Source organism: Phyllostomus hastatus, unplaced genomic scaffold, assembly GCF_019186645.2.
Source record: "Phyllostomus hastatus isolate PE091 unplaced genomic scaffold, TTU_PhHast_1.1 phas_contig_1162, whole genome shotgun sequence".
NCBI lineage: Eukaryota > Metazoa > Chordata > Mammalia > Chiroptera > Phyllostomidae > Phyllostomus > Phyllostomus hastatus.
The window spans coordinates 710,483-734,894 of NW_025333537.1; the positions used below are offsets into that span (position 1 = coordinate 710,483).

At 52.4% G+C, this 24,412-nt stretch overlaps 1 protein-coding gene and 1 pseudogene across 1 annotated transcript in view; both read right to left on the bottom strand.

Annotated features, from left to right (window-relative positions):
* SEZ6L (seizure related 6 homolog like) overlaps positions 1–24,412 on the bottom strand; it is a 163,026-nt gene that overhangs the window by 75,273 nt on the left and 63,341 nt on the right. The window lies entirely within an intron of this gene.
* Positions 989–24,097, bottom strand: LOC123821605 (annotated as a pseudogene).

A 24,412-nucleotide genomic window follows, 5' to 3' on the forward strand; every position in this document is an offset into this window, starting at 1 on the left:
AACATAGGAATGACAACCCATTGGCCGCAGCTGGATTGACACCGGTAGGTGAGGTAATGCAATATTGATCTTCCCAGGTGTTTCTATGCCTGTAGCCAAGTGGAAGAGAGATTAATGTGGGGCCCTGGCGGAGCACATACAGCATCGGTAAGGCAGCTTCTGTGACAGGCGGGATAACATGCTTTATTAGCCTCGTGACAAGACAATGTGGTGCCATAATTTTTGATCAGAGCCTGGGTGATGTTAGTATCAAAAGGTGTTTGGGAAGCGGTCACGCTGCTTAAATAGCAAATGAAAAAAAAAAAAGAGAAAGTCAATAGTGGGGGCTGGTGTGTCGGAGATGGTGGCTAACCTCAGTTTTCTGAAGGGCGCGGAAGAAGCAGTGCACACTCAGGGCTCCGAACGATGAGGCTGGCATTCCCACGCTGGCCCTGAGACCGCGCCGGCGACTCCGCCCCGCGCTCGAGATGTAATCATACCCTGAGGTTCCCGATCCTCTTCCAGAAAGCCTTGGGTACTGCCATCCTCCAGACCAGTGTGGTTTTTTTCCTTTCTTTCCCCCCTGTCCACACACTTGAAGATGCACCAGGAACCTGCCCTGGCCCCTTGTGGAGTATGGATGTGGGGCTCCGCCCAGCCCAAGCACCCTGGTCAGCTTAGCCTCACCCTCACCCTGTCTTGTGTGTGGCCCCAACCCCCCATCCTGTACAGGGTCTCAGGGGAAAACACTGCTCTCTGGGGAATACACAGATGTGAAAATGAAGGGTGCCAGAAGCCCCTCTGGCCCCTAGCCCCCCATGTGGCCGGTGCTCAGCTGCCCCCTCCAGCATGGGGCTGGGAGGCCTGGCCAGGGGTCCTGGAGTCTCTGTTGCCTGTCCCTCCCCTCCCCCATGCCCAGGCTGGTGCAGAGGCCTGCAGTGGCATGAGGCCATCTCCTGGGTGGGCGACATCCTTGGGCAGTGAAGCTCAGGGGCAGGAAGCGGGTGGCCTACCTGAAGCAGGTGTCCGCCTTCCCCCTCTGGCGGTACGTGGTCACAGCGAAGGTCAGGCCCAAGGCCTGCAGCAGCGCTGTGCACAGCCCAGAGATGCCCACGGCCAGCAGGCTCTCCTGGAGCCACATCCTTACCATCGCCTGACAAGGCACCTTCCACCACGGGCCAGGTGCGTGCAGCCTGCAGCCCTCACTGAACTTGGGCACGTGCATGGCCTTGCAGACCCTGAACCAGTCTACGTAGGTGGAGACACCATAGCAGCAGAGCTCAGATGGGTGTTTTTTCAAAAGACCAATTGAAGCAGAATCTTCCGGGCTTATTTTTCAAATGCAGGCTTCACCCCAGGCCCCCTCCGTTAGAATTTTGGAGCATGCGACCAAGGAATCTGCACTTCTACCAAGTACCCAGATGAATTGGTGTTTGAGAACCTTGTCTTTGAAACTTCTGGGCATAGAGTCAATTATATTCCATAATTCCCCTATAACTACATCAAGTTGCATTGAACGCCATGATGGTTAATCATAGGATACTTTTACACTTTTTCATGCACACTGCACCATCACATCCATTGCCTTAGTCAATTCTAGAACAATCTTGTGGAAGAGAAATTATACCTCCCATTCTACAGATGAGTAAATTGAGGCTTGGAGAGGTAAAGGACCTTGCCAAAGGCCTCACAGCCAGTGAGCAAAGCAGCCAGCGTGGATTCCCTAACCTTCCGTCAAACATATTTTGCTCTCCAGGATTTTTTTTCCCCTGGGTCAGTGGTTCTCAGCTGGGGGTAACGGTGCCTCCAGGGGACACTTAGAAATGTCTGGAGACAGTGTTTTGGTTGGCCTCACTGGTGTGGGGAGACACTACTGTTATCTAGTGGGTAGAGTGGGCAGAGGTCAGGGATGCCCCTCAATATCCTTTTATAAAAATTATTTCGAGAGTATGTTTACTAAAGCTGGAGACAGGGAAACAAGGGAGAGCTTGGACTAGAAGCAGCAGCAGGAGAGATCCTGGGGAGGGCTGTGTGGCTCCCTAGACCCATTGTGGGAAAGGAGTGAGCCAAGGTGGCGCTGCTGTCAGCTTCCTGGAGAGTCAGAGAAAAGGGGGCCTTGGAGACCGGTGCAGGGGGTTGGCCCGGGGCAAGCTGCTGCTGCCTGCAGCTCTCCTGGTTGCGAGTCTCATGGGGCCCCTGAGAGCTTAGGAGACGCACGCCTGTGGGTCAAGAAGAGGAGCAGGGGAAGGCATGGGTGTGCTCTTGGGAGGGAGTGTGCCTTTTAAGTTGTTATTGATTGATTGACTTCAGAGAGAGAGAGAGAGAGAGAGAGAGAGCGTGCACGAGAGTGAGCTATTTGTTGTTCCACTCATTCACTTGCTTATGCATTCATTGGTTGCTTCTTGTATGTGCCCTGACCGGTGGCCGAGCCCAACACCTTGGCATATTGGGACGATGCTCTAACCCACTTAGCCACCAGGCCAGGACTTCAACATCCACCCTGCACAGAGCAGCCCCGGCCACAAAGAAACTCCGGCCTATGCGCACTGGCCCACAACTCTCGGGATGCTTCTGGAGAATTTTTAGCACAAGGTTTATATGATCAGAGTGAGGCTCTAACCCCGTTTTTTTTTTTTTTTTTGCTGCAGGGAGAATGCACCGTAATGAACAAAAGTCAGTGCTGGGAGCCCAGTTCAGGAAGCTAACTTAATGGTTGTATGACCTTGATCATGCCATCCCTCCTCCCTGAGCCTCAGTTTCCTCCTAGGCGGGATAGGGGTGGAGTGATCAGGCTACATGAGACTCTGCCTATTGCTCTCACACTGTTCTGTGATCTGATTCTGTCTAAGTTTCCGGTGATGCTGGTGACCTCCTTCGGAAGGGGAGGCAAGGGCTGAGAGACCGGCCCTCGTGAGAGGCAGACTCATTGTGCAGTTTGGCTGATCCATCTTCCTGCCTCATCAGCCAGATCTGCTCCACGTTAAAAAGGAACTCCCAAGGCAGATAATGCTTTGCAAGGAAATTGGATTGGAATTTAACTGATGGCCTGGGCAATGCGCCACTGCCATTAAATTACCCTGAAAAGCCAGTCCATTGTTCTATACAGAAGCAACATGGCTTTGTTTGGCTAATACTGTGCGTGTGAATTCAGTTTCTTCCCCCACTGAGGCCACTGTGAGTAGAAGCCTCTCTTTGATGCCTGTGGGCCAGATGCAGGCCAGCCCCCCGCCCCACCCCCTTCGCCTTCCCATACATCCTGCCTGGGAGGATCTTGAACTCAGCAGATCCTCCAGATCTAACTCCTGTTTTTCTTCTGTCCAGTCACCTTCCCTTCAGCCCTAGTGATCCCCTTCTGACCCATCCCCTGCCTTAAAACCCCTCCGTGACTCTCCATGGTCTAGATGGGCCATTCCAGATGCACTGTCCTGGGAGCCATTGAGGGGTGTGACCCTGCAGGAAGTTTGGAGATGCTTCCTTCTCCTCTCGGACAATTACAATGCCCGCCTTCAAGGTAAAGGTTCTGACAAGTCTGGCTGCAATGAGAAAATGTGTCCAGCTTGGTTTAAACCATGCTTCTCAAGTCGTTTGCACACCAGCCTCCTTTCCTCCCTCCCTCCCTTCTTCCTTCCTTCCTTCTTCCTTCCTTCCTTCCTTCCTTCCTTCCTTCCTTCCTTCCTTCCTTCCTTCCTTCCTCCCACTCTCCCCTTTGTCCACGTCTCACTTGTATAATAGGCTTCCTCCGAATTCCAGTCTGGGAAACATGGACTTATACATGGAAGTCCAAAATCTTTAGTCTTGCCTTCCAGGCTCACCACAGAAAGGTTCTTGAATGCATTTCCAGCCTTGCGTTTTATTTTCCAGCACCTGGCCTACAACCATTTCCAACGCCTTGACATTTCTCAAATCCCATGTTTTGGAAGGGCAGACAATAAAACACGGTGGCTACAAACAAGCCTGGAGTCCCTGAATCATATTTTTGCCATTTTCTCAGAGCTTCGAGTGAACCTCCACGGCCTCAGTCTCTTTACTTGTGAAATGGGCATAAGAGCACAACCTCATAGGGTAGTTGTGAGAATCAAATGAGCAGATGTCTGCAAAGAGCCTAGAACGCAGTAGACCCTCAATGTGTCAGCTCTGAATTGAATTCTATTGTTGTGACTTTGTGCATGTGATTTCCTCTGTCAGAAGTACCCTCTTCTCTTCTCAGCCATCGGGTGAGCCTCTACTCATACTAGTATGTCTTGGCCCTAACATCATCTCTCTGTACAGCCTTCTTCACATTCCTCTGGAAGGCCTAAGTACTCCTCCCTCCAGCCTCCTTTCCTCCCTCCCTCCCTCCCTTCCTCCTTCCCTCCCCCCTCCCTCCCTCCCTCCCTCCCTTCCTTCCTTCCTTCCTTCCTTCCCCCATCCTCCTTGCCTGCCTGCCTTTCTTTATTCACTTAGTTTCATTGAGCCCCTGCTCCATGTCTCCTACTCGTCTAGGCACTGGGGAAAGAGCAAAAATAGGACTGACTTCGTCTCCGACTCCCTGGAGCTGAAAGTCTAGAAGGAAAGACAGACGTGAAGGAAAGCATGACACAGGAATTAACTGCCACCAGGGGGAGGGCTGTGGGAACACTTGCTGGGCCCTGGTTGCTGTTCTCGCTCTTGGTGTGTTGCAGTTTAATGCCTTGTTTTCAGACCCCTCTTCCCCACCAGACAGGGACTCCTTTCGGGAGCCAGAGAGCGAGCGCCTGGGGCAGCAAAGGTTGGGGAAGACCCCCATCCCTCTGTCCCCTTTGACTAAACATACCTGCCAGCTACTGGGCCACCTACCGCTTGGAACCAACCACAAACCCGAGATCCCTTGCGGAGAAGAGAGAATGACCTGGTTTATTCTATTTGAAGAACTCAGAGTTCCCAGTGCCCTGGGTGCCTCTCAGAGCTCCATTTTTATTTCTTAAAGAAAAATAACAAACCAGGTTAGCGCTAAAGAAGATGAAGAGGAACCGAGGCGGGCTCGCCGGCGGTCTGCGGCTCTCCGAGGTGCTATCCTCGTCAGTTCCAGCGAGAGGGAGACAGAAAAGACACCATTCTTCAAATAGCTCTTCTCTTTTTGGGGAATATGTAATCGTCTCAATTAAAACACAGACCAGAATATTTAATGGCACGGAAATTGATTTTGATGCTATTTAAATAATTTCCCCTGGAGAAAACGGGTATTACTTGGCCTCATTTGGTAGAGGCAATCATTTCCTTCCTAGCTCAGAACTTGCGTGCGCGAGCAGCTCTGAATTCGTGTCAGGCTCGGAGGAGGTTTCCAGGCGACGGGAAGGGGAAGGAGCTTACGCTAAAGGTCAACAGGAGAGGTACACAAGGTGCCAGTTCAAGAAATCTTGCCCCGGCGACACCATCTTCCGCAGCCCCCGCAGGGCATTTTGGTGGGGAGGACCCGTGTCCCTCAGCACGGCCCATGATGCCAGTGAGAGTGGGACTGAGTGGAGGAGGGGTCAGTGCTGTGTGATCCCTCCAGCCCTAGAAACACAACTAGTGCCATATGAACACACCACACCCCGTAGGACAGCCACGTGCAGCTTCTCTGTAAGGCGCCTTTCTCGGGAGAGGATACGAGCCATGAGATGAACCTGTATTTACTGCTCGCTGGGAACCGCTAGGCACTCACAGCTGTCCGGTGAAAGTTCCGCATCTACTATTGACAAATGAAAATCCATGGGTGGAAAGCAGAGGTCGGCACACTGCAGCCCATGAGCTAAATCCGGCCTACCACCTGTTATTGTAAATAAAGTTTTATTGGAACACAGCCTGTTTTCTCTTTTAGGTATTGTCTACGGCTACAAGGACAGAGTTAAGTCATTGTCGCAGAGAAGGAACGGCCAGCAAAAAGCTAAGCTATTTACTGTATGGCCCTTTGCAGAAAAAGTTAGCCAGTTTCTGGTTTGAAGTATGAATATATGACATTACCATTTTAGTGGTGAAAAGTAGAAAAAGTAGAAAAAGGTAAGCTTTGGCAAGTTCATGTGGTTCAAACTAAGGCCCTAGTTTTGGGTTAAACTTGAGATTATATAGCTTGTTTCATTCATCTTCCTCACTTGTGTTTGTGTAGTAAACAGAACTAAGGCTCAGAGAGGTTAGGCGACTCGCCCCAAGTCACACAGCTGGAAAGGGACAAGATCAGACCGCAGACTCAGGAGCTCAGCTCCAACAATACTGCCCTTGCTGCCCGAGGCTCCTCCCAGGGAGCCCTGCCAAAGTCTGTGCTCAGTGGTCACCCTCTGTGCCCCCGCAGTCACCAAAGATAAGCATCCTCCCCCACAGTGGTGCACCAGCGAATGGGGCCCCCGAGTCTGACGACAGCCCCGAACTGGAATGACCCTGAGTTTATTCTTTGTGTTACTAGCAGTAAGTGTTGTGATTGAAATCCCCGCTCTGAGAGGTGGCCAAAGGTCATCTTAGCTGTCCCTGTGGAAGGGTTTAGAGTTACCTCAAAAGCAATGTGGCGGAGGTGACACTGCTAACTTTGCAAAGGCCATTCTACTTTTCTGGCTGAAGCTTGGGGAGGGGAGAGGGCTGAAAGCAAAGAGGCCGGTCCAGGTGAAAGATGGTGAGGCTTAGCTAGCAGCAGAGAGCTTCGTAGGGCTGAGAGGTCTGGGGGTTGGGTCGGATTTGCAGAGGGGGTGGGTTGAAAGAGGAAGAGGTGTCAGGATGGTGCCCAGGTTTCTGCTTGAGCAAGCAGGTAGAGGGCGGAGACTTCCGCAAGAAGGGGAATGCGGAGCAAAGCCTAGTTTGGGAAGGAAGATTGGGTTTGTCATGTAGGTCACTGCAGAAAGGGGACACTGGCTCTCTCGGTTGGTTGTTGGGAAGAATAAGTGAGATGACATTTGTGCAGAGTGAAGCATATACTCTGTGTTTCTTAAGTGCATGGTTTGAGATGGTGAAAGGACCAATATAGGCATGGGGCAGGATACAGAGAAGGTGGCTTCTGTAGTTCCGGAGACCCGGATTCAGACCCAGAGTCTGCCACTTACTCACCAAGTGACCTTGGATGACTCATTTCACTGCCCTGAGTCTTGGCTCCTTGTCTGGTGGTGGAGACATGGATGGGCAGGCACAGTGCTCAGTGACTGACACGCATGTCACCCTTGACCCTCAATCATGCACTCGCAAGTCGGGGTTACTGCTGTCAGCTTTGGGGTCCAGGCGAGGACAATGAGGCTCAGGGAGGAGGGTGTGCCTGCTCTAGGTTACACACTAAGCCGTAGACTGGAACTTGGCAACCTGGGCTGTGGGCTCTGCTGTGATATGTATCCAGGTACCAATGTTTACCTCCTGGGTGGTGGTGAGAGTGAGACCAAGAGAAGGACAAATACGGTGTCTGGCACCCAGTAGACCATGGGCAGCAGGAAAGTATTGATTGGTATTGAGTCCTTCCCATAAGAGTTTAGGGGAGCCAGGGCTGGGTGTTCTGGAAGGCTTCCTGGAGGAGGTGGCATTAGATCTGAGACTGAGTAGTCATCAGTCTATCAGGAGAACACTTTGGGGAGAAGGGGAGACATGTGTCAAAGATCTAAAATATGACCTTAGTCATTTTGCAGGTTGTAGAGGAACCAAAGTCCTCTGTTTTATGTTCAACAAGTCCTTGTCTTTTTTGATGCTTTTGGATTCTCATGACCTCATGCTGGTTATCTCTTTAGACTGACCTTTCTCATAGGAAATAATTTGGGCTTCCCATCTTGGGCTTTCTGCAGCCTTCCATCAAGTTGTGCACGTGTGGGTCCTCCTGTCCCCATCCTACCCTTTCTCACTAGGAGTTGAGGCTGTTTGCTTAAACATCACCCCTGCAGATTTCTGGACTAGGTCAGTCCCCATTACATGCTCCCTGAGCTCCCTGTGCTTCTAATTACTTCTTCAATGTTTGTCCTTCCCCCTGGGAAAGAAGCTTGAGTGTGGGAATGACATCTGCTTTTATAAAGTTAGTACCCACAGCTCTGAGACAGGCACATACAGGAACTAAGTAAATTCTTGAATAAACAAATAAAGGAAGGGCTTTGCCTGCTGCCTCCTGGGTTCCTGGGCCACATCTAGATGAACATATTCCCCCCCACTCCCGAAATTTCTATAGATGGCCATGCGGATCTGCGTGGCTGAGTCTCCTGCCGACCATACCTTCTTCCTCTCCCCGCAGTGGATTGCAGATTCCGTTTTTTCTTTTTCCTGTCCACAATTTTCTCTTTGGTCACCAGTTTACTATTCCTGGAATTTCTCTTTCATCCCAGTACAACCTAGCTCCCTACCCCTGGAAGAAAACCAATGGTTTCACTAGGCTTTCAAGACACTCCGGGGCTGGACCAAACAGAGCTCCCAATTTTGTCTCCTTCTGACTCTGAATCATTCAGGCTGACCCCTCCCCACCCGGGAAGACTTGGATGATCTAAGTCCTTTGGTGACCTCCGTCTGCTGTTTCTCTTTGATCAAGTCCACCTCTTCCTCAAAGCCATCCCCAATCTCTCCAGTTCCAGCTCACTTCTCTGAAATGCCTGTGTCCTCTTTTGTCATTGTAACCTGTTTTTATCTGTGTCTCCTCCACCATCCCAACTATATTCTTTGAAAGGAGAGGCTTTACTTTGGCCAACTTTGTATTCTTTAAAATTTTTTTTTAAATCTTCACTGAAGACATGTTGTTTATTGATTTTAGAGAGAGAAGAAAGGAGAGAAAGAGAAACATGAATGAGAGAGACAATCATTGATGTGAGAATGGAACATTGATCTGTTGCCTCCTGTACATGCCCCGACTAGGGATCAAACCTGCATCATAGGTATTTATTCTGACTGGGAATTGAACCTATAACCTTTTGGTGTACAGGACGATGCTCCAATCAACTGAGCCACCCAGCCAGGGCTGGCCGACTTTGTATTCTTGTAGCACCTAGTGCTGCATGCTTCATAAGCACATGCTACAGTCAATGTAAGAAATGTCCAAACCTGTAGAGAATTTTTACGACTTTATTTGAGCCAAACTGATGACATATGTCAGGGAACAAGATCTCAAATGCTCCAGAGAATAATAGTTTCGAAGCGTCCTTCATACATTTGAAATTAAGCAGGGCATGTAAGGAAAATCAAATGGAGGTGGGAGGAAGCAAATTGGAGTTTGGATTACAGGATACTTAACAAGATTATGTGCTCTCTGGAGGGTGGTTATGTCTTATTTCAAAGGTGTGTTAACCTAGATGCATAGAAGCCGTGGACAGGGCTTGCTTAATGCAAAGGTAAACCTTCCACTAAGAAGTTATACGTCTGGGGCATGACTACCCACCATGACTTGCTCATTTAGGGATTTGTGATCAGATCACCCTGTGAGGTTATCTTCTACAGAACCCTCTCTCTTTTTGTCCACACTGCTTAGCCCCTGTCAACTGAACTATTTGTTTAATGTCTGTCTTCTCCATTAGATTGTACATGTCATAGGGGCAGGAACCCGATTCATTTCCATACACCCTACTTCCTGATTCCTCGCAGTAGACTGAGTGACCAATAAGTGTTTTTTTTGATGAAGACAGAAAATATATGTCTCCGACTGATGTTTATCTTTGCACTGTGAATATCTAATTCCTCTTTTAGATCTCTAAGATGATAAATCATGATACAGGGGAGAGGATGAGTTCCCTATCCAAGTTCCCAGGGGGGAAACTATTTTGTAACTGTTCAAAAGATAATCAAACATTCATAAGATTAGATGCCTAATCGGCCAGGCATAACTTATGGTTCATTTGTTCTTCTTCAGTAGCATGGGAATCACAAACTTTCCATAAAGAAATTAAGAGAAACTATGAGCACAAGGAGAGAAATGGCAGACACGATCAGTCTTCCAGGACGAGATGAAGGCACCGTATACACCCTGTCGTAGAATGCTGTTTCAGGACAATGGACAGCAGCCCACTTGGGCGCCTTTCCTAAGTACAAGAACTATTCCTGGAGTGGCTCTTGTGCCCTTAAGAGCTCCTATATCTGTGTTAAGGCACTTCATCGTATCTCTGTAAGTAAGTCCAGTCTTCTTTCTACCCACCTGATTCCTTTTTTTTTTTTTACTTTTTGCCACGCACTCTTCTGCTGTACTCATTCCTGCCTTTTCCTAACCCCTATGGATCTGTGTTTTAGTCTTTCTTGGTAGACTTTCTGAGTAGGCTTTGCCTACTTTGTAGGCCTTTCTTAGTTAGAACAGAGTGGACCTGCTGCTGAGATCCCATGGGTTCCTCACCTTCACCTGTACCTCAAGGCAGAACTCTAGTTTGACCACCATTCCTGTGGACTTAGGAGAGTTGCCCCCAGTTCTTCCCAAGATGGTCAAGGGTGGAGGGACACATCAACAACAACTCTCCCACCCTTCTTGGCGCCAGCCCATTTCCTCCTCACAACAATATAGTTTTCTTCTCACGTCAGCTCTTGTGGTAGTCCTAGCTCAAGCTAGAAATCAGGAAGTCTTCCATTTCGCCCCCTTCATATCCAATCAGTCACAAAGTCTTAGGGTTGTTCATTCTCTCAACTTCACCACTCCTCCACCCCCACCTGGCCACCCAGACCACCACCATCTCTTGCCTGGGTGATTACGACAGCTTCCTACTGGCTGCCCTCATCCCAGGCTCTCCCTCCAAAAGATTCTCTTTTCATGGTAACTTTTCTAAAATTCCAATATGACCATATTACCCCTTTGCTTAAAGTCCTTCAGACCTAACCCTCAGGCTCGGGTCTGACTCTCCCACAGATTGTGTATAAGCCCCTTCAATTCGGCATTTACAGCCTTGACTCCCCAAGTTCCCACCCCAGATCCTTTGCAATTCAATAATCCAAATACACAGAACTATATATACATTTCTAGATACATTTGGTATATGCATAGTGATTAGTTAGATCAGCCCAACAGCCAGATTGCCTGGGTTTGAATCCAGTTCTGCAATTTTATAGCTGCATGGCATGTCCTTATACCCAAATTTCCTCACTTAAAATAGAATAAAAAATATATAGTGATGCCTACTTCAGTATCCATGGGGGATTGGTTCCAGGACGCCCCTTGGATGCCCAATGCTGCAGATGCTCGAGTAGCTTATAGCAAATGTTGTAGTTGTATTTGCATATAACCTACACACACCCTCCATACACTTTATCTCTGGATTCCTTACTAGGTGCCTTGCTAAATGCCTCTACAACGTAAATGTTAAGTGAACGGGTGCTATACTGCATTGCTTGGGGATAATGATGAGAAGAGAAGTCTGCACACATTCAATACGGATGCAACCATCTGCAGTCCTCCCCACACAGCACACATCACCAACAACGTACCCTTTTTCCCCGAATAGTTTTGATCCCCAGTTGGTTGAATCCATGGACGCAGAACCCACAGGTACAAAAGGCTGACTGTATTTCAAAAGTGGAGGCTGCACCTTCTCTGCTGGCCCCACCCCCCACAACTACCCACCAAGACCCAGGCACAGTGGGTGCTCACAAAAGACTTCTCATCTGGACTGAGTTGGGGATGACGGGCTTGTTTCAGGAGCCCTCGAGTGCCCATCTTGACGGGGACGGAGGGTGGCTGGCTGGCAGCTGCACACGGATAAAACAGGCCCGAGTTGGGATAAGCCATTTATTCCCCTGGAAGAACTAAAGCTAATCTTTCACAAGCAGTCCGGTTGGATTCCTGTTTCTAATACAGATGTTATCAGGGTCTTAGAGGTGATAAACTCCCCGGGGGTTTACGTAAGACTCCGAATGCTGCTTGGAGGTTAAATGCCTATTCTCATCCGAGTCCCAGCAACTCCCTCCAGATCGGTGAGCTGCAGACAGGCAGCTGCAGGGAAAAGCCAGCCTGTCTTTGCAAGCTCGACCACCTGAGACGGGGACCCTTTGCGCCACCTGGCCCCCCTCCCCACGGCTGCCCCTGATCAGTCTTCAGGTCCCACCACGAACACTATCTCCTCCAATGGGCCTTCTCCAGCCACCGGGAATTAAGAAGTCCTCACCATTTCACTGGTGTCCTGTTTACTGTGAGGTCCATGGGCACAGGAGTCATCCCTGCCTGGTCTACCACTGTCTCCCTTGTGCCAGCACAGCACCTCGTGCATAGTAAATCCTCACCGAATACTGACGGGATGGCTTAATGGAGCGCCGTGAGACCCTGGCAGCTGTTCTCAGCTTGTTTCCTCTCCTGCGAAGTGAGAGAGTTGAATGGGATCTGGAAGGCTTCCTTCCAGGCCCGTTGTCTAGAAACTTACAGGAGTGCCCTGGCCAGGAGGCTCAGGTGGTTGGAGCGTTGTCTCCTACACTGAATGATTGTGGGTTCGATCCCCAGTCAGGGCACCTACCTGGGTTGCAGGTTCAATCCCTGATCGGGACTATATGGGAGGCAACCAGTCGATGTTTCTCTCTCACTTCGATGTCTTTCTCTCTTCCTCCTTGCTCTCTAATAGCAGTGAACATATCCTCAGGTGAGTGTTACATTGTTTTCAGATTATAAACTTACAGGAGTGGGATTAGGAAGAACGCACTTCACACTGGGTGCCTCTCTTGGGAAACTAGGTCCTTGCTCAGCACATTCACCTGCATCAGGGTTCCTCAGCCTTGACACCGTTGCATGTGGACTAGACCGTTGTCTGCGTGTGTGTGGGGGGGTGTGTGTGTCCAGCACACGGTGGAATGTTTACCAGCCTCCCCGGCCTCTACCCCTTAGGTGCCAAAAGCAGCCCCCACACCAATGGTGACAACCAAACACGACCACGGACATTGCCATGTGGCCCTTGAGGAGCAAAGATGCTCCCCACCCCCACGGGGAACCTCTGGCCCAGGCCACGGTGGTCCTGACTGTCATGCTGAGGAGTCCGGACCCTGTCCCTCTGAGCATCTACCCTAAGCCTTTCCTGCTGGAACAGGACCAGGCTTCTCCTTGAAGGGCTCTCAGCAGGGGACAAACTCCCTCCATGGCCGTGGATCTCAGACCGGACTCGGCGTCAGGATGCCCCGGGAGGGCTTGTGAAGGTACAGAGTGCTGCGCACTGACCCAGGGGCCCTGATTCAGCAGTTCTGGGGAAGGGCCCCCAGTGTGGCATTTCTCCCAGGGTCCCCGGTGCTGCTGATGCTGCTGGTCCAGGGCCTGACCCCTGCGAGTACATCAAAGCCGCCTGGGGAGCCCCACCCCCAGGCCACATCCAAACCCACTGCCTCAGCACCTTTGGGATGGCACCAAGGCACCTGTGTTTTTTTAAAGCTCTCAGGCGATTCCAAAGTTGCAGACAAGGCTGAGACCTTCTGCCCCGGGGTGCAGAGCAAGCCGTGGGCACCTCTTCTGTGTTTGCTACATTCCCTTTGTTCAGACAGAGCCCTTGGACCACATGGGCCTCGGGGATGCTGGAAGGGAGGACACCTGCTTTTCATTCACATGTGGGTCTCCTCCTCACCCAGCTGGTCTCTTACCCGTTTCCTTTGCTCGCTCGTCAGCGTGTCTCCGTGCCCCCATGTGCCTCGGTTATTCTTTTACCTGCACCTCCCTCTCACCTGTCAGTACCCCACCACTTCCCTGCTTCTCACTCTTCACCTCGTCTGATACTCACTTCCCCCCTTTTTCCACGTTTTTGCTCACTCTCCTCCCGATTTTTGTCTCTGCTCATTTATTTTCCTGCCTTGCTTTGTGACCAGGGAGGGCGGGAGAAGGATGACTGAGACAACAGGCCTTTGCCCACAGAATGCTCCCTCCCCTCCCCTCCCCTCCCCTGCCCTCCCCTCCCCTGCCTTCCCCTCCCCTCCTCTCCTCCTGATCCGCCTTGAGGCTTCAGCTTCACCATCACTTCCTTGATCTTAACCCCCCGTCGTGTGGTCTCACAATGGTACAGAAATCCCAGGTGTCGCTTCACAGTGGTCTTTAAAATTTTAAATTATGGGATTCCTGTTCATCTGCCTCACTTGGCTTCGTAGGGCAGGGGCCCTGTCTGGTTTGCCTTCCTTGGACTCCAGTGTTCAGCAGGGCGACCGCCCCGGTGCTGAGTGAACACCGGGGGCTGGGACACCTGCCACGGGTCATCCTGAGTCCTCCTATGGCAAGGTCCTTGGTGCTGGGGACTGACGGGCATGGAAGTGACAGACCCAGGACTCTCTTCCCAGCACCTAGGGGCCTAGACGATGGCGAGGTCATCTAGGATGACGGAGATAAGCCTAGTCCCCGCCGTGGCAAAAGCTTCTCTTGGTGGTCAGTGGTCATTTCTCAAGCTGGTCTCGAGTGCTGTGTTTTGGCCCCAGTTTATAAAACCCACAGGAAGTCCTTCTCATCCACGTACGAGAGGCCAGGAGGGTTGTGCAGCTCATCGTCTTTGTTAGCGGCGCCTCTCACACTTTGAAAACCTAAGCCTTCTGATATTTATACATCACAGGGGATTGTAGGTCTCTCTCAGGCCTCCTGGGGATGGGGGGGGCGTGGCTATTGGGGACTGGCGGGCTTCCCAAAGCATGCACCAGGGTCCTGCGAGCAGCAGAGGCGAACCGTGTAAATGCAGAAGACCGGGCCTTAGAGAGATAGTGCCTTCCCATGCCTTCCCACCCCTAGGCCAGAGGCAAATGGGCAGTGGGAGAGAAGGCTATGCTAAGTTTAGTGCTAAGTAAACCAAACTAAACCAAACTAAACTGAACTAAACTAAACTAAGCTAACACCCATACAGGATGCTCGCTGACTTAGCAGCTGGCCATGGTCTTAGCTTGCTGGATTCCTGACCTTCTGAAATGTAACCCCAGCCCCACCCCTCCTTCCCCGATCCCCGCAGATAGGACAGAGGCTCCCTTCTTCCTACCTTCCTGCTAGTTGGGGGTGGGGATGCATGGAGTGCCTCTCTCTCTGACGTGCTGGCTACATGCGCAGCACTCTGTGTTCTGTGTTGCATGCCATGCGTTGTTTTTATTGTACACCCCTCCCTCCTCCCCTCCCTCCTGCCCCCCCCCCTCTTTCCCTCGCCCCTTCCTTCTTGTTTCCCTTCAGTGCTAGTTGTAGCTAATACTGAGCGTCTTCATGCAGACCGCTTTGGGCTACGGTGGAATCCACGTCTAAGGACAAATTCCCTGGGATGAAATTCGTTCGTCAGAGGGCACGAGGATTTGCATAGCCCTAGCAGAGTGGAGTTGCCATGTTGCTTTCCCGAGGGGTCTTTCAAATGACACAACATCCGAGCTCACCCATGTAACAGCAGCCTTGCCAGCACCTACTCTGATTGGCACCAGGGGCGGCCAGACTTTCAGCGCCAATGGGTCACACTGGAAGAAGAAGAGTTGTCTTGGGCCACACGTTAAATACACAAACAGTAACAAACCCACACACGGAAAACCTCATAATGTTTTAAGTAAACTTACGATTTTGTGTCGGGCTGCACGCAGAGCCATCCCGAGCCACGTGCAGCCCCCGGGCCTCGGGTTGGACAGCCCTGGATGAGCGTGTGAAGCTGACTCGGTCAGGGCAGTGTGGCCCTCCGAGGCATTCACCTGACCCGATTTTTCAAATGATAATGTTGAATGAACTATATCATAAACCTGTTCCTCAAATCTTTTATTCTTCTTTACCATCCATGCCAGCAACCTTCCCAAATAATTTTTTTCCCTGAAAATTTAACCCTGCAGATACATCAGCCTGTGCACTATGTACCGTGTGCCTGTCTGGGTGCTTTATACACACCCAGGAACCAAGAACTGATTCTCGTCCCCGTGGGGGCAATACTGACGTCCTTGAAAATGTGTGCAATGAGTTAGATTCCACTGAAGAGTCCCACGAAGTGATACCGAGCTCACGATCATGAGCTATGTCATGACTCCACTAAATAGCAGCAGCAGCAAAAACAATAATGCAGGTGAGAGGCTTGTGAGCAAGAGCAGAAGGCGGAGCCTAGGATTCCAATAAGGCCGGGTGGCCTAGTGGTCAGAGGGGCCTAGGAGCACAAGGACCTGGCTCAAAGCCCAGCTTGTAACTTACTCGCCGTAAATTATAGCCAGCCCTGTGAGCTGGGCCAGCCACAGGACCTCAGGTTCCAAATCCGTAAAGTGAGGGTGAACAGTGAGACCCGCCCCTCCTGGTGGGTGCGACAAGGCAATGAGATCGTGCTCCCTGAACCCTTAGCATGGTGCCTGGCCCAGAGTCGGGCCTCAGACTGACGTCATTGCGAATGCCACCCTCGTTTCCAGAACACCAGTTGGCAGGGGGTCAGACATCTGGGGGGCGGCAGGAATGGTTCTCACCCCGCAAAGGCCTTCAAGGGTCTCAGGGAGAATGTGGCCTTCAGGTGCAAACCCAAAATAAGTACAAAACCACTAAACATCTCAATTACCCCCTTTCCCGGGTTCCTTTCTCCCCAGCCTCCCCCTGCTCTCGTTCCCTGGCTTGGTGCTTCTTGAACTCCCACGTGTACACGAGTCCCCTGGGATTTTGCTAAAATGCCGATTCGGACTCAGGAGGCCTGGGATGGGGGCCAAGGCTCTGCATGCCTAACCAGTCCCCACGGGAAGCTGCCGAGGGTCTGCAGACCCCCCTGGAGTTGTGCTGCCTTGATGGGTTTCAATGGTGTGGGCTATCTCTTTGGATGCGAGTGGGTTTTTTTTTTATGGGGGTGCTCTCGGGACTCTGAAGGCATCCTGGGGATAGGTGGTGGGGGTGGGGAGTGGAGCGCAGACCCCCACTGGTACCGGGCACGAGGGGCTGCACGCAGACCTGGCCCGCTGCTCCCACAGGCCAGATGAAAGTGCAGTTTGGAGTCTCCCTGGCCCTGGGGCGGGCTTTCAACCCCACAGATGCCTCTGGGCGGCCCCTGAGATGACAGCCCCTTTGCAGGGGACTCGGACTCTGTTCAGGCACTTTTGCTGTCTCAGGGAGACGCTTCTGAGGAGCCCCGAGGTAAGCCGGCAACTGTCACACCCCTCTTTACAGTGGAGAAAACTTAGCCTTGAGAAGGCAAAGCGTGTGGATCTAAAATTAGACAAGGCAGAGATGGGACTTGAATGCGGAGCTGACTCCAAGCCTCCTCCCTCTGCGGCCCCCCCAGACTGCCAGCTCGTGATGCCTGACTCTCCTCCACTTGCTGCAGGCCCTGGGGCAGCCTCTGGGGCCCAGCACTGAGCAAGAAACGCAAAGGCATCAGCAGGGCTCAGGGCCATGGGCAGGGCGGCCTGGCCCAGCAGCTTCTGCCGCTGGGCTGTTTGTGCCGAGTCTGCAGCCAGACCTACCACGTGGGGTTCTTGGCCCCAAAACCAGGTTCCTCTTTCACTCGCTCACCAACACCAAGGAAAAGGGAGTCGGCGTTTTATGCGCCTTCAGCCGAACCTTTGGTTTTCCGCTCGGAGAGCCCCGCCCCCAGTGCCAATCATCCCATCTCCTTCTAGCAGCAGCAGGCAAGTTGCTTCTCCAGGAGGGGCCTGAGGCACATGAGGTAAGAGTCAGAGTCCCACATCCAGGACCCGGATCAAGTGCTCCACGTGCTGGGCAACCTTGGGCGAGTTACTGTACCTCTCTGTGCCTCACTTTCTCAACTGCGAAAAAGAGGTGATTACAACAATCCAAACACCAATAGTGGTTTCCACTTAATTAAGGACTTAAGGCTTCGTGTCTCCGAGGTACGAATGTCACCATTCCTGTCTTACAGAGGAGGACATGGTGGCTTAGGGACGACTTAGCCAGTGTCATGGAGCCCAGACGGCTTTCTGGGCATTCGGTGTGACAATGTCCCACCAATCCCATCTCTGCCTCCTCTAATCCCATATGACCTCACCTTAACCGATTTCCAAACAAGGTCATATTGTGAGGTTCCGGTAGACATGTATTATTTTTGGGGGGAGGGGAGGGGACTTGTTAATCCAGGAGAGAGGAGTGACTTGTCTGAGCAAGTAGCAGAGCCCAGAGGTGAACCCAGATGCTGTGACCCCCCAAGTCTGTGCTCCTGGCGGCCCATGGATGACATAAGTGAGACCTCTCTGCCCTGCAAGTGCACCGCCTGCACTTGGGCCGAGTGCGCGCCTGGTCCGGGAGACAAACGGCACGGCAAGCAGTCATTTCACACCTTGGGATGAGAGCTGGGGTCTTCCCGCCGATGTGACACAGAGTTGTCTCCGCCTCTCCACTCAGACAGCACAAAATACCAGGCTCTTGATGCTTGCACAGCCCTCCTGGGTCTGCAACACACATTGACCCGCAGCACCGAGTGCACGGCCTTCCAACAACTGCACATGGTTAGCGTGGTCACCGCCCCCCATTTGTCTGATGGGAAAATCGACACCCAGACGGCGTCACAAGGCACCACATTGAAAAATGGGTCGGAAGTCCCAAAGTGCTGTGCTGACGAAGGGGGTTATTAATATCCTAATTAAGAGCAGCCACAACAACGCTAACATGCCCTACCCATTACAGATTCAGTTCTGCGCAGTAAACATTTCCAGGCGCGGTGCTAAGTACGCAACAAATATTATCTCATTTAACACAATTAATGACAACAAGCCAGGAGAAGTATCGTGGGGTTCGTTGACGGTTGCGAGGAGGAGCACCAGCAGGTTTGGAACTTGGATGCTGTTGCATCGCACAGGTAAGTGTTTTCTCCCTCCGGGTGTCGGGGAGTGAAGCAGAGAAGAGAAACCCTGGGGCGGGAAGGAAAAGATTGGCGTTGTCACTGAGAGATACGGGAGGTCCTGCCTCTGCCCTTTTCTCTGGGTGAGTGGCCCCGAAAGCGTCTTCCCCGCACCTGCCCGCCCCGCTCCCTCCTCCCTCCCCCTTCCACCCTCCAGTGGAAGTGTCAGCCCTGCGCCCAATAGCTGCGTCGGGGGCGGGAATGCAGCCGCGAACTATACCAGGCCTAGGAATGTGTGTGCTTTGCTACAGGAGGAGGGGTTCCATCTTACAAGGATTCTCAATCCCAGGGTGGGAACGGACACACCACCCAGGCCTGGTGTGCGAGCTCAGCGATCGGAGATTTGGGTCAGTTATTGAGAGGAAGACAATTGAATATTATTTAAGGATTAACTTGCTTCAGAAGACTCAACATCCTCCAGCGATCCTGTCTTCGCATATGGGTGATATAGTGTTTAATTCCCACGATCTCTCTTCATACATGTTTATGTAAGAGAAGATAAAACAGTATTACACTGTCCACTTTGGTATAATGATTTCATATTCTCAACTAAGTGGAATATTTATGGGACACATTATCCTTGCCTTGGCATCGGGGATCAAGAGTGTAGGGGTTCTATAGAACAGTAGAACAGTACTGATAATAGCAGTGATTATGGTAACAGCAGCAGCAACAATAACAATAATAATAATAATCAGGCGAAAGAACCGGCGGAGCCTAGGAAATGGGCCAGTGTGCCCACCGGGCATGCAAGGAGTGGGAGGATGAGAAGAAGGGAAGGGACTTCCTCAAGGTCACACGCCAGGCAGCGGCGGCCTGAGAGGGGGCCTGGTGCCCTGACACCTGAAGGAAACGATGACCACTGGCACGCTGACTTGCCTCCCCTGGAGCAGGCGCGGTGGGGGGACCTTGGCAAACAGAACTGCCAGTCATCTCAGGGACCCAGGACCCGGATGGGGGCCACATCGGCTCATTTTCCAGGTGCCCCCGAGGCCCCCATTGTGTAGAATGCAAAGCAAGGGGGAAAGGCGGGCTTGGGAGGGTCCCTGCCTCACGGAGGGCGGGGGGAGACCTGCAGAAGCGGTTCAGGGGCGTTCTGAGGGATTCCCAGGAGCCTGCACCCTGGTTCCAGCAGAACAGCTTGGCCTCGCCTCCCTCTCCCCCTCCCTTCCCGAATGCACCGCATCCCAGTCTTTCTAAAGTCAGGCTTTCAGCTGCCAGGGATGCCGGCTTCAAGGTCCATGGGAATGATGCCTGGGGAATTTGCAGAGCTACCTTGGCGACGGGCAAGCCAAGGTTGCCATGGAAACCCTCCATCCCTTTCCAGACCTGCCTCCTGTTCTCCCTTCCCTGACGCTCCATCCCCAACCTCGCCCCCACACAGGAAGAGGGTAGACCACAGAGCCCCAGATAAAGGCAGGGTGTGATACTTCAAATCCCTCCTGTACCTGCTGCCCAGATGATTATCTCTTGTTCAGTTCCAATCATATCATTCCCCTGCTTGAAACCCGCCATGGCTCCCCAGTGCTGGAAGGAGCAAGACCGAACTCTTTGTGGTGGTGCTTAACCCCCTCCGCCCTCTCCACAATACAGCTGCGCACGAGGATTAAAATCCCACCAGCCCGTGGGCTCCAAGAGGGACCAGGACTGTCTGCTCATTGTTGCTTCCCTGCTGCCCAGCATGAGTCCAGGCTTCCAGTGGGTGCCTGGGAAGGAGAAACAAAGGAGGGCAGAATGCAAAGGGCACAGGGTCAGCTGATCCTGCCCTCGGCTGACTCCCTGCTTCAGTCGTCCACGACACAAACTGAGATACACTATCGGGGGGCCCTTTGTAAAGGATGGGATTGTCTAACCACTACACGGCACATCCGAAACAAATACAAAATAGTATTGACCGTCAACTGTGATGGAAAAACAAATTTAAGAAAGTCAACACCTTCCTCAAAGTTCCTCCTCCAAGACCAGGCAGGTCCATACCACAACACTTTCTGCTCAAGCCCTACCCATCTTTGAAAGGCTCAGCTCAGCCGCTGCCTCCTCCAGGGAGACTTCCCTGATGCCCCATTCAGAATGAATGCTGCTCCAGTCCAGAGCTCACTGTGGCGGGTCCTGGGTGCACAGAGCGTTGCCCCCTCCTCTGTCAGTCCTTTGAGCATGGGGAGCCTGTGTTCTTCCTCCCTGGGCTTCCCAGGAGGGGAACCCCAAAACACAATATCGTGAAGTGCTTGGAAAGCAAACATGGTTTGAATTTACTTGCCTCAAAGGCCATTGTGATTCTCTGCCATCCCAGGGCTTCTTAACCCACGCGTGGTACGGAAAGGTTCACAGCTGCAATACACTCGCAGTTTGGGTGGGGGCCACTCGGCTGATTTTTCTTCTCTGGGGGTGGGGGGAGGGGGCTAACAGAAGCATCAGACTAAGTCCTTTGAACTTGCGGGCTCGCTCCTCGGCTTTTAGTTGCCCTTCCTCTGCCTTTGCCCTGTTACTATCTTCATGAATTAGCTACTGGGACCCTGACGACCTAAAGCACGGCAAGGTCACCTCATGGCTCAAACCCCTCCGATGCCCGCCCCCCATCCCTCCCACCCCCATTATCCCGAGTAACAGCCAAAGCCCCGGGTCTCTAAGATGACCAGCTGCCCCATCTGGCCACGCTCATCTCCTTCCCCACCTGTAGGTTCTTGCTATCTCTTGCACATCCCGAGCATGGCCCCACCTCAGGGCCTTTGCACTTGCTCGTCTCTCAATCTGAATGCTCTTCCCAGAGGTATCTGCCTGGCTCGTGCCCTCATGCATTCAGTGCTCTTGGCTCAATGTCAGCTTTTCCCAGAGGTCTCCACTGACCATTCATCGCTTGCAATCCTCCTCACGCCGCTTCATTGTCTCCGTGGCACCCAGCACTCTTAGATACAATCTGTGCACATTGGTTTACCTTTTAGGTCCTTGTAGTCAGTTAAACTGAGTCCACTGGCAAGATATGTTCACCCGTAACCCCTGGTACCTGTGAAGGTGACCCTACTTGGAAATGGGGTCTTTGCAGATGTAATCACGTTAAGGTGAGGTCACACTGGGTTAGGGGGTACCCTAATTCAATGCCTGGTGCTCCTATGGGAAGAGAGTCACTTGGACACCCACATAGAGAGGAGAGCACCATGTGACAACGAAGGCAGAGACTGGAGTGATACATCTACAAGCCAGGGACATCAAGGGGTGTCCCAGCCACCGGAAGCTAGGAGAAGGGCGTGGAGCAGACTCTCCATCAGAGCTCCCAGAGGGAACTGGCCTTCCCACACCTGCCTGCAGATTTCTATGCCAGGGGAGGGTACATGTCTATTGTCTTCAACCCCACGGGTTGTGGTACTTTGTTACAGCGGCCCTCTGTTAGAGTATCAGCTCCCTGAGGATGGGACTCGGTGTTTGTTTCCTGCTGTAACCCTGCCCCTAGACCAGTGTCTGCCAAGACTGGGCATTCTCTCAGCATTGTATTCCTGCTTGAATGAGTGAATTCTTCGTCAAGAACCTATAGAACTTAGCACGGTGCTAAGCCTGGAAGTCCTCATTAACTCCAGGCTGTGCCCAGCATGTGCTCCAAGAAGGGACCAACCGCAGAGTCACAGTTTTAATTCCTGAACCGTTTCCCAGTTCCGTGAGCATCTTCTGCCTCAGGATCACCCACGGGCCTCGCCAACCAACCAGCAAGCTGGAGATGTACGCAATCAGCATCTCGGTTCCCTAAACGAGAGAGCGAAGGCTTGGAGAGGTGGAGAGGTTTGCCCAAGACCCCCCAGCCAGAGAGGGGCTTGGCCCCAGAATGAGACCCACCCCAGGGCCTGGCGGTGATCTGGGAAGGATGGTGTCAGGGAGCAGCATGGCAGCAGCGTAGGGACGTGCCTGCGGAGTGCCTGCTGGTGCAGCAAGCGGCTGCCCTGGGCAGGACACGGGGCCTGTGCACCATGATCCTACCAACCATCCTGGGCAGCGTGTCTGAATGCCAGCTCCAGGGAGAGCTGTGTAATTTTGGCAAGTGGCTCCCCATCTCTGAGCCCTGGGGAGGTGTGAGCACCCCTTATCTCCACTCCCCCAAGAGAAGTCAGTTTTCCATGAGCCTCTTAGGTGTGATGGTTGTCACTGCTGCGCACCAAGTCTCTTAACACACGGCTAACCCAGACGTCTCACTTTGAAGAACTCGAGGAAGCTGGGCTCCCCCCGGGGCCTCCCTCGTTCCTTGTGCCCAGACACGGGCAGCATTGGAGCCCGTGACGTGGACAGAGCAACGCCGACCTGCGGCGGGGAGGCACCAGGGCCCCTCTTAAAGTAAGACAGGAGCCCGAAAGCCCCTAAAGCTATTTTTAAGGGAGTTCTGAAAGTGTTTGTTTTAAAAATATCATGAAATGGTTATTACCAACCTTGTTTTTTTCCTCCTGCCTTTTTCTCCAACAGGTGCAGTGAGATTAGCAGTAATTTAAAAAGCAGGATTGCCTCTGTGTCAATTTCTTGCTAATGAGCAAAACACACCATGTAATTGCTATGTATTGAAGGAGACAACAATGCATTTTCGGCGGCTGTTTAATATGCTGGGGCTCATCGGAGCAGATGTTCTGAGACTGGCTCTCCAAGACGGGGGAGTCTAGCCCAGAAGGAGAAGGTGACGCGTCCCTTTCCCGCTCCTCCATCCAGTGCTGTTCCCTTGGGGGACATAAGGCACAGCCACGTGCGCGCAGCACAATTGGCACTAGCTTCTTGGAGAAAGAGCCCACAGGCCACCTCAAAACCAGGTGGGACAGCAAGGAGAGGGGCGCAAGAGCGCCCCCTATTCATCAGATGAGGCACCGAGCTCTGGATCATAACAAAGCCTTACTTTTCTTCTGTTCTTGGTGTTTTCCCAGGGCGTCTATTTGGGCAGACCAGGGGACAGGAGGCTCTGCATCTAAAAGAAGGTAGTGGGGACGCTGGCCGGGTAGCTCAGTTGGTTACAGCATCATCCTGATACCTCCAGGGAGAGGGTTGGATCCTTGGTCAGGGCACAGACAAGAATCAACCCATAAATGCATCAATACAGAGAACAACAAATCAAGTTTCTCTTTCTCTCTCAAATCAACGAATTTTTTTAAAAAGTGGTTTGTGTTGAGGAAGGACTCAGTGGGACGGGGGAACTTGATCTTGGAGCTGTGGAAAGGATGGGGGCACTTGTTGGCGGCGATCTCCTCCGCATTCACAGCCTGGACGGCGTGGCGGTGGGCACGGTGGGAGCCCCGCGTCTCTGCAGCACTGAGTGATGGCGCCCCCAGCGGTCAGGTCCGGTACTCGCGGTCCACGTGGGTGTCGCCGTGGGAGTCACGGTGCAGCCAGAGGCCAAAGTTCTTCACCCCCGGGAATTTCTCGCACACCTGCACACGGTAAATGCTTTCCCCCGAAGATTTCTTCATCTTCTTCAGCTGAGACACAAAGTACCAGAAGTAGGACTTGGCGAAGTAATGAGGCGCGAAGATGCGCATGCGGAGCGGAGCCGGCTGTGGGCACGCAGGGGTGGGCGGGCAGCCCCCACCGCCTTGCACTCTGGCAGCGTGCCAAGGCCTTCACAGCGCCCTCTCTGCATCTGCCGCCACCCACAGAAGGTCCAGGCCTTCCATTTTGCATGGACTTGGGACAAGCCAGGGATGTCTCCTGCTAGCTCTGCGACCCTCCTGTGGGACCTCAGCCTCTCTGAGCATCAGCCTCATCATCTCTCCAGTGGGGACAACAGTACCCAGTGCCTCTTGTGGGGATGGACTGAGTGAGCAGGGCCGGATGCTCCCCTCTGAAGTGTCTCA